The sequence below is a fragment of the Alligator sinensis genome, unplaced genomic scaffold (genome assembly GCF_000455745.1).
Source record: "Alligator sinensis unplaced genomic scaffold, ASM45574v1 scaffold285_2, whole genome shotgun sequence".
In the NCBI taxonomy this organism is placed as follows: domain Eukaryota; kingdom Metazoa; phylum Chordata; order Crocodylia; family Alligatoridae; genus Alligator; species Alligator sinensis.
In genome coordinates this window covers 888,095-895,479 of record NW_005842384.1, presented here as the reverse complement: position 1 = coordinate 895,479, position 7,385 = coordinate 888,095, and the positions used below count along the sequence as shown (strand labels likewise).

General features: G+C 44.1%; 1 protein-coding gene across 15 annotated transcripts in view; it reads right to left on the bottom strand.

Annotated features, from left to right (window-relative positions):
- Nucleotides 1-7,385, bottom strand: part of FHOD3 (formin homology 2 domain containing 3) — a 681,582-nt gene that overhangs the window by 203,304 nt on the left and 470,893 nt on the right. The window lies entirely within an intron of this gene.

Here is a 7,385-nt window from a genome sequence, read left to right as displayed (position 1 = left end):
TCCCTATAATATTTCTATTTATGTGCATTAAACCTACTGAAATTCACTAAATATGAAAAATGGAGAAAGTGGGATAATTCCTGATGTCTCCAAAGTTTGTTATTGTAAAAGGGGGCCTTTGTGATTTTTTGGACAGGAACACCGTAACCTGCTAATTAGAGAAAAACAACAACAAAATAATCTGTGAGCAGAGTAAGTCCTCCCAGGAGCCAGAGTTCGGCAAAGACAGAGCTTTGACTTTTATAGAGAAATGCTGACCTGACTGAAACCAATGGCAAAACTCTAATGGACTTCAATGGAACTAGGGCTTCATCCACAGACTTCACAGTAATACAAGAGGTTTTGCCTTTCACATAATTTTTCAAAGTACATATTTATACCTGTACAGACCTGATTACTAATAAACCCTTTCCTGAAAGGTAAATTCCACTGACTAGCAGAGTTTCATATATAAAGGCGTTTGTAGGGCAGAAAGGCTTTTAAGCAGACAGTGTATATGCTAGGTGGAAGGAACAATAACAAATGGCTGTTCATGAGACAAAACTATTCTATTCTCAGTTTTCCAAAAGCAGGAATAAAGCTGAATATAGGGCAACAGACTCATAGTTGCTCTTAGAAATACAAAGTAAGAAAATTGAGCCTATGTAAAACTAGGTATTTAAACCTTGTAGATCATCAAGTCCGACCCACTGCCCTGGGCAGGAGAGCAAAACCGGGCTAAAGCGTCCCGAGCCAGGTAGACATCAAGCCTCCTCTTAAAGTCCCCCAGGGTAGGAGCCATCACCACTTCCCTTGGAAGTTGGCTCCAGATCCTAGCTGCCCTAACTGTGAAGTAGTTCCTACGGATGTCTAGTCTAAACCTACTCTCTAACAATTTGTGGCCGTTATTCCTTGTTACCCCTGGGGGAACTAGGGGAAACAAGGTCTCTCCCAAACCCTGTTGGTCCCCCCTGGTGAGTTTATAGATGGCCACCAGGTCCCCCCTCAGCCTTCTCTTGTGAAGGCTGAACAGGTTAAGGTCCTGTAGCCTCTCTTCGTAGGGTCTGCCCTGCTGTCCCTGGATCATGCGGGTAGCCCTCCTCTGGACCCTCTCAATGCTGTACGCATCCCTCCTGAAGTGTGGCACCCAGAACGGAACACAGTACTCTAGCTGTGGCCTGACCAGTGTCGCATAAAGGGGAAGGATCACCTCCTTGGCCCTGATTGTGATGCATCTGTGTATGCACGACAAGGTACGGTTAGCCCTACTGACCGTGACCTCGCATTGTCGGCCCATGTTCATCTTGGAGTCAATAATGACTCCAAGATCTCTTTCTGTCACTGTGCTCTCGAGAAGGGAGTTTCCTATCTTATAAGTGTGCTGCTGGTTCCCACTGCCCAAGTGCAGCACCCTGCACTTGTCAGTATTGAAACCCATCCTATTTTCATTAGCCCACCCCTGTAACCTGTCCATGTCCTGCTGTAATCTGTCCTTCCCTACTAGCGTGCCCACCTCACCCCAAATCTTGGTATCATCAGCAAATTCAAACAGGCTGCTTTTTACCCCATCGTCCAAGTCACTAATAAAGAAATTGAGCAGTGCGGGTGTTCTCTCTCTGCAGCAAAGCTACTTACCATCTTGACGAACATCTGCTTAGGTAGCTATTGCATGACTGTCATTTCCTCCTTATCCAATGAAATGTTTTACCTACTTAATATTCAAGATGTTCTCACACTGAGGCCATATTCCCTCAAAATAATCCATACACTGCTGTTCTATCACATTAATTTGGTAGGCAGTAGAGCATTGGAAACAAAGCTCCATAAGTCTTAAAATATTTCCCCATTCTGACATAGTGTCTCAAAAACCATTGCTTGAAGGACATATGGATTGTCTGTCAGTGATGCTTATCCATTTTGCAGTACCTGAGTTTTTGAGGGCCTCACAGTCTTTACTGTGTAGCAATACAGTACTCCTACAAGGGAAGGAAGTGTCATTGTACACATGGGGAACATTTACACAGCAATCAGAAGTGAGGCAGCAGCAGTTGCAGGTAAGCCTAAGCTATCTGTGGGGTATGTCTGACTTGCAGTGACTGCAGCTTGTGTAGTCTTAACCAAGTTAGATATCTTAGGCACTTTTAGCAGTGTAGCCAAACGGTGCAGTGGACAGTGTGGGCAAACCAGCTAAGTACAAGCCCAACTTAAAGTCAGGCAACTCATGCTGAGCTGAACACTGGATTACTACTGGCCATGTTGCTAATAATAACTAAGCTTCAGTCACTGCAATCCTGACATATTACAAATCTCACTAGCATGTAGATTGTAGTGAAGCCATAGTAACACCAGCTTCAGTGTGGGCTGTATAAGTTTGTGAGAATACCTGGGTTCTTCCTTGGTTGGCTAGCCTTCCCTGTAGTCCGTATAGTTACTGCTTTATTGATGCTGGAAGGAGTTACACTTCTCATTTACAAACTGGGTTTACTGAGCTAGGCATTGCATAAACATTTAAACAGGGTCCCACTTCTGGAAAGCTTGCAATCAAAGATCCATGAGAATCTTACAACAATCTTGCACTTCAGTGTTGACTGTTTGAATATGGTAGTAGTACCTGGTAGCAGAGTCAACAGTTTCTTCTGAACAAATAGCCATTAGATATTAGTCTTTTAAAATATCTTTTTTTCCACACAATGACAGAGGGATATTCTGTAATCCCTTTACATTCCAACTGTTGGTCCTGGCTGTCCTCAGTGCTCTAGTAAGCCCAGTTATTCTTCTGCTCAACTTGAATCAGCAACAATACAAATCCCAGAAAGGCTTAAGGCCAGCATGGCTGCTTAAGGATAATAAGATTTTAGCCTTTGGATTTACTGAGATTCAGAGGGTCTGATTTTCTGAGTGCTCTCTGCAGATGCCAACACATAGTGCTTAACAAAGTGCTAGACCACTAGACACGTGGTGGGCACATTCTAGATGCAAGTCTTGGAGGAAGTGAACATGCTAGGTATTTTATCCCTTTTTGACACAGCTTATAAATTCATATTATTTTGGCAGTAAGAGGATGCTTCTAATTTAGTTCTTTAAAAACTGCATTTTTCATTAGTTCATCTGTCTCCTAAGAGCATAAAAGAGCAAACACAATAACTAATAAAAGTTGGAAAATAGGTATGTATGAAACCACAGGCCAAAACTCATTTTCCACTAGTCAGTAATCCGTCTGATGGAAAACATTTGTAGACATTGATGACTGTTTCCCATTACCAGAATGCAGCTCTGGTCCCCCACACCCTCAGAAGACAGCAGTACAAGTAGGAAAGGTAAAGAAAAGGACAACAAGGATGGTTGGGGGCATGGAGAGGCTGCTGTATGAGGTAAGACTACATAGGCTAGGACTTTTGAGCTGAGATAAAAGATGGAAGGGGATGTGAAAGAGATCTATAAAATCATAAATAGCATGAAGAAAGTAAATAGGGAACTACTATTTACCATCTCTCACAATACTAAAACCAAGGGACTTGCAAAGGAATTATTAGCCAAAACAAACAAAAGGAAGTCCATTTCACAAAGCATGCAATTAACTTGTAGAATTCATTGCCATACAACATTGTAGAGGCTGATAATTTAACTATATCCATAATAGGACTGGACAAATACATGCAGGATAAGTCAATCAGTGGTTATTAAACACGATTGCTAGGGGTACCACAGCAGTCTCCCAATGCCTGAAGAAGGGTGTTTGTGTCTGAAAGCTTGCAAAGAACTTTTCCCCAATTATTTAACTGGTCTAATAAAAGATATCACATCTACCCAAAGTACCTCGCAAACCTCTAGGGTAGGAGTTCCTAGGCCTCTGAATGCTGGAAGCTGTAAAGGAAGAGGGGTAAGGGACAGGACAGTTTGGACATGCATAGCACAGAAACCCTTTACCTTAGCATCCACATACTGCCATTTTAGAGGGCAGGATATCAGGCTAGATGAACCTGTGGTCTAACCCAATATGCCATCTTTTATGTTACTGTGTTTTCTTGGTGTTATCAAGACCAATTTCCAGGGAACTGAAAGAGGCTGTGGGTCAGATACATACTATGAATAGCATATGACATTATTGAAAGCACTAATTTTTGCTGAGTGATACAGCTTCGGGAAGGACAAGCATAAAAAATCATAGTATAAAGAAGTGCCAGATGACCCCTTAATTTATTTGGCATGATGTCTACACAGGTCTGAGACCATCAGGAATCCCATATGCGCACACAGTTTGAAATAACAGTCAGGCATTGCAAAAATTCCAACTTTACATTACTGGGAGACATCTCAGACAGAAATAAGAGTATTTTATAGAGGTGCAGTGATACATCAGTCCCATATTGAATCGGCACCGATATAGGGAAACTACACATTATTGGATATTGGCTTTTTTTGTCTGACATGGCTGATAAATGCCCTGTACCTACGCACAGCTGCAGCATGCACGCAGTCAGGAATGCACCCTGCAGCTTGGAGAGCACTATCTGGCTGGTAAGTCTGGTGTGGGGGAATATTGGGGGGAGATTGAGACCCCGTGGTGAGGGAGCGAATGGGGCTGGGGCATGTGCTGCTTAGCCAGGGCAGGGCGCAGGACGGAGCCGTGAGCGGCTCATCTGGAGGTTGCAGGGGGATGAAACTGCTGCCGTTGTGTGCACCCTGGGAGGGCATGGGGGGCGCATGCTCCCAGATCTGAGCAGAGCAGGGTGGGCTGCCGCTGACGGCTAGGGCCAGGAATGTGCCGGGCTCTTCCCAGTGGGGGTCTGGGCTCAGCTGTGCTCAAGGCAGGCAGGGATGCTGGGAGGGAGCTACAGAGCGGGGGTCTACAATGAATTTTGGGGTGGCTGTAGCCCCTTCCCCCACCATATCCTCCTCCTAGCGCCACCACTGCCGCCTACTCCAAGCACAGCCTGGTTCAGCCCCTGGCTGGGAAGAGCCCATCGCAATCCCAGCTCCAGCCTGCAGCAGCAGCCTGCCCCACCCCATGTACAGATCCGGGGACAACCCCCACCCCCGCCATGCACTCCTGGGGTGTGTGCAACAGCGGTAGCACTGCCCCCGCATCCCCCAGACAAGCCGCTTGCCCTGCCCTTCCCCGGATCAGCAGCACCTGCCCCAGCCACACTCCCTCCCTCACCTTGGGGGCCTCAATCTGCCCTCCATTACACCCTTTCCCTCCCCCCACCCCTTCCCCCACACCAGACTTACCAGCCCACTGCTGGTCTCCCTGCTGCCTGGTTGCATATTGGAATTGGATCGGTATCGGCCAACATGGCTCCTTAAAAATCAGCCATTCATATTGGCCCAAAAAATCTCTATTGGTACACCCCTAGTATTTTCACATTTTAAAAATAACAAAGCTATTACTCAAAGATTCACCCATTTATTATTAAATGTCATCACCCAATAAGCAAGATTTTTACTTATCTTAGTGAAATGGTTTTAAAAAGCTTTTGCAGAGTTCAGGGCATTTCTTTTCAGCTATTTTAGTGGTTATCTCTGCACTATAAAAAAAAGTAATACTTTCAGCTCCTAACCTAGATAAGTGGGAAGAGAAAGCACCACATTTTTTACTTTCAAGCCTTATTTTGTGAAACCAGAGCAATACATTAAAGTTGCTTCATATTAATTTAAAAACTGTGTATTAAGTACTTAGTATTCATATGAATTTTGCATTGGCAAGGTATGGCTACTAAAGTATAACTCTCAATCATACTAATTTGGAAAGTGCGACTATAAAATAGTATCTGTAATATGAATGCTGTGTTTAATAACTAATAGAGCCATTAAAAATAGGGCTGGACAGGATTTCAGGAGGTCATTTAGTGCAACCTCTTTTTCAGTGCAGGATTATCTCAGGTGAGTGTATCCTATTATGCATTTAAAACCTTTCAGTAATACAGTTCCCAAAGTTTTGCTATATAATTTATTTTAGTATTTAATCACCCCCCAGAGTTAGCCAGTTCTTTCTAATATCCAACCTACATTTTCCTTGTTCTCTCATAACTTCTTGTCCTGGGTCCTGTGGACACTGAGAACTAGCCATACAATCATAGAAAATTAGGACTGGAAGGGACCTCAGGAGGTCATCTAGTCCAATTCCTTGCTCAAAGCAGGCTAGATCATTCCAGCTAGGGCTTTGTCAAGTCGGGTCTTAAAAACCTTCAAGGATGGAGATTCTACCACCTGTCTAGGTAATGTGTATCCAACTCAGGGAGGATATGATTATGGCATGACAATTTCTATTGAGTGATATTATCTGTTGCTTCACAAAAATAAAGTCTGCTAGGGACCTAAGATATCTGGTTGCCTCTCTTCTCAAATCACTGAAAAGTGGTGTCCTGGTTTGCATGAGCTCTGGATATCTGAATGTGTGGCACTTGAATACAGAGATATTCTATGAATGTTTTGATCATTTTGTTGCCTAGACTTTTTCTATAGTTTAAAAAAATATTTTCTATGCTCTGAAGTTGGTCAAAATAAATATCAGAATAATTTATCAAAGAACTTTGGGGGCAGTATTTTTTATAATGAAGCCCCATTGGAAATGGCAGAAAAAGTTTATTAAAATTTGTTTTCTATAACAGACTTAGTCTGTGCATACACATTCAGATAATCTGGGAGAATTCTCATAGGTCTGTTGTCTGGGTAGAAACATTTACCAGAGATGCCTGAACAGACATTTGAATGCTAAGCCCTTAAAAATTAAAGAGCTTACAGTGCTGACACTGCTCAGCCACTGGGAACCTGTGCACACATCTCAGCATTCTCTGCAGGCTCCCAAGTCTGCCTGTTGACAAATGTCAGCAGTGCAAAGGGAAAATCTGATTGGCTGATTCAGACTGATCAGTCAGCCTGTGTCCCTGCAGCACAATGTGGGGACTGTGGCAAAGGTGTGCTCTGCTCCCTGCTCACCTGAAGCAGCAGAGTCCAGAAATCAACAAATGTCTCTCTGGAGGGGGTAGGGAGCAGGTGCATGAGCAAAGCATCCTTAGATGCTAGATGGAGGTTTCTGCTGTGGTTTGTCTCAGAAGAGAATATACAGAAATTTGCTTTCCCAGGACAAACACTGCAGAGTCATATTTGCAGCATGGGCTCAAAATTTGATACATGGAAATCCATGTATGAAAAAAAAACCCTGTGGAGAAAAAGCAGGGCAAGGGACAGTCTTGCACTGTGCCCTGACTTGGGTCCTTCAGAGGTGCTCTAGCATCGGGCCGGAGCATCTTTATGGTGCTCCTGCTGCCCTAGCAAGCTCCCTCCATGTGTGGGGGAGCAAGCAGGAGTGGTGCAAGGCTGCAGCATGACCCAGATGCTGTCCCTGGGAAGTAGGGACTGGGAGTGTGGGGGGGATTGTGAGTGTGGGGGGGCTGTGTGGTGGT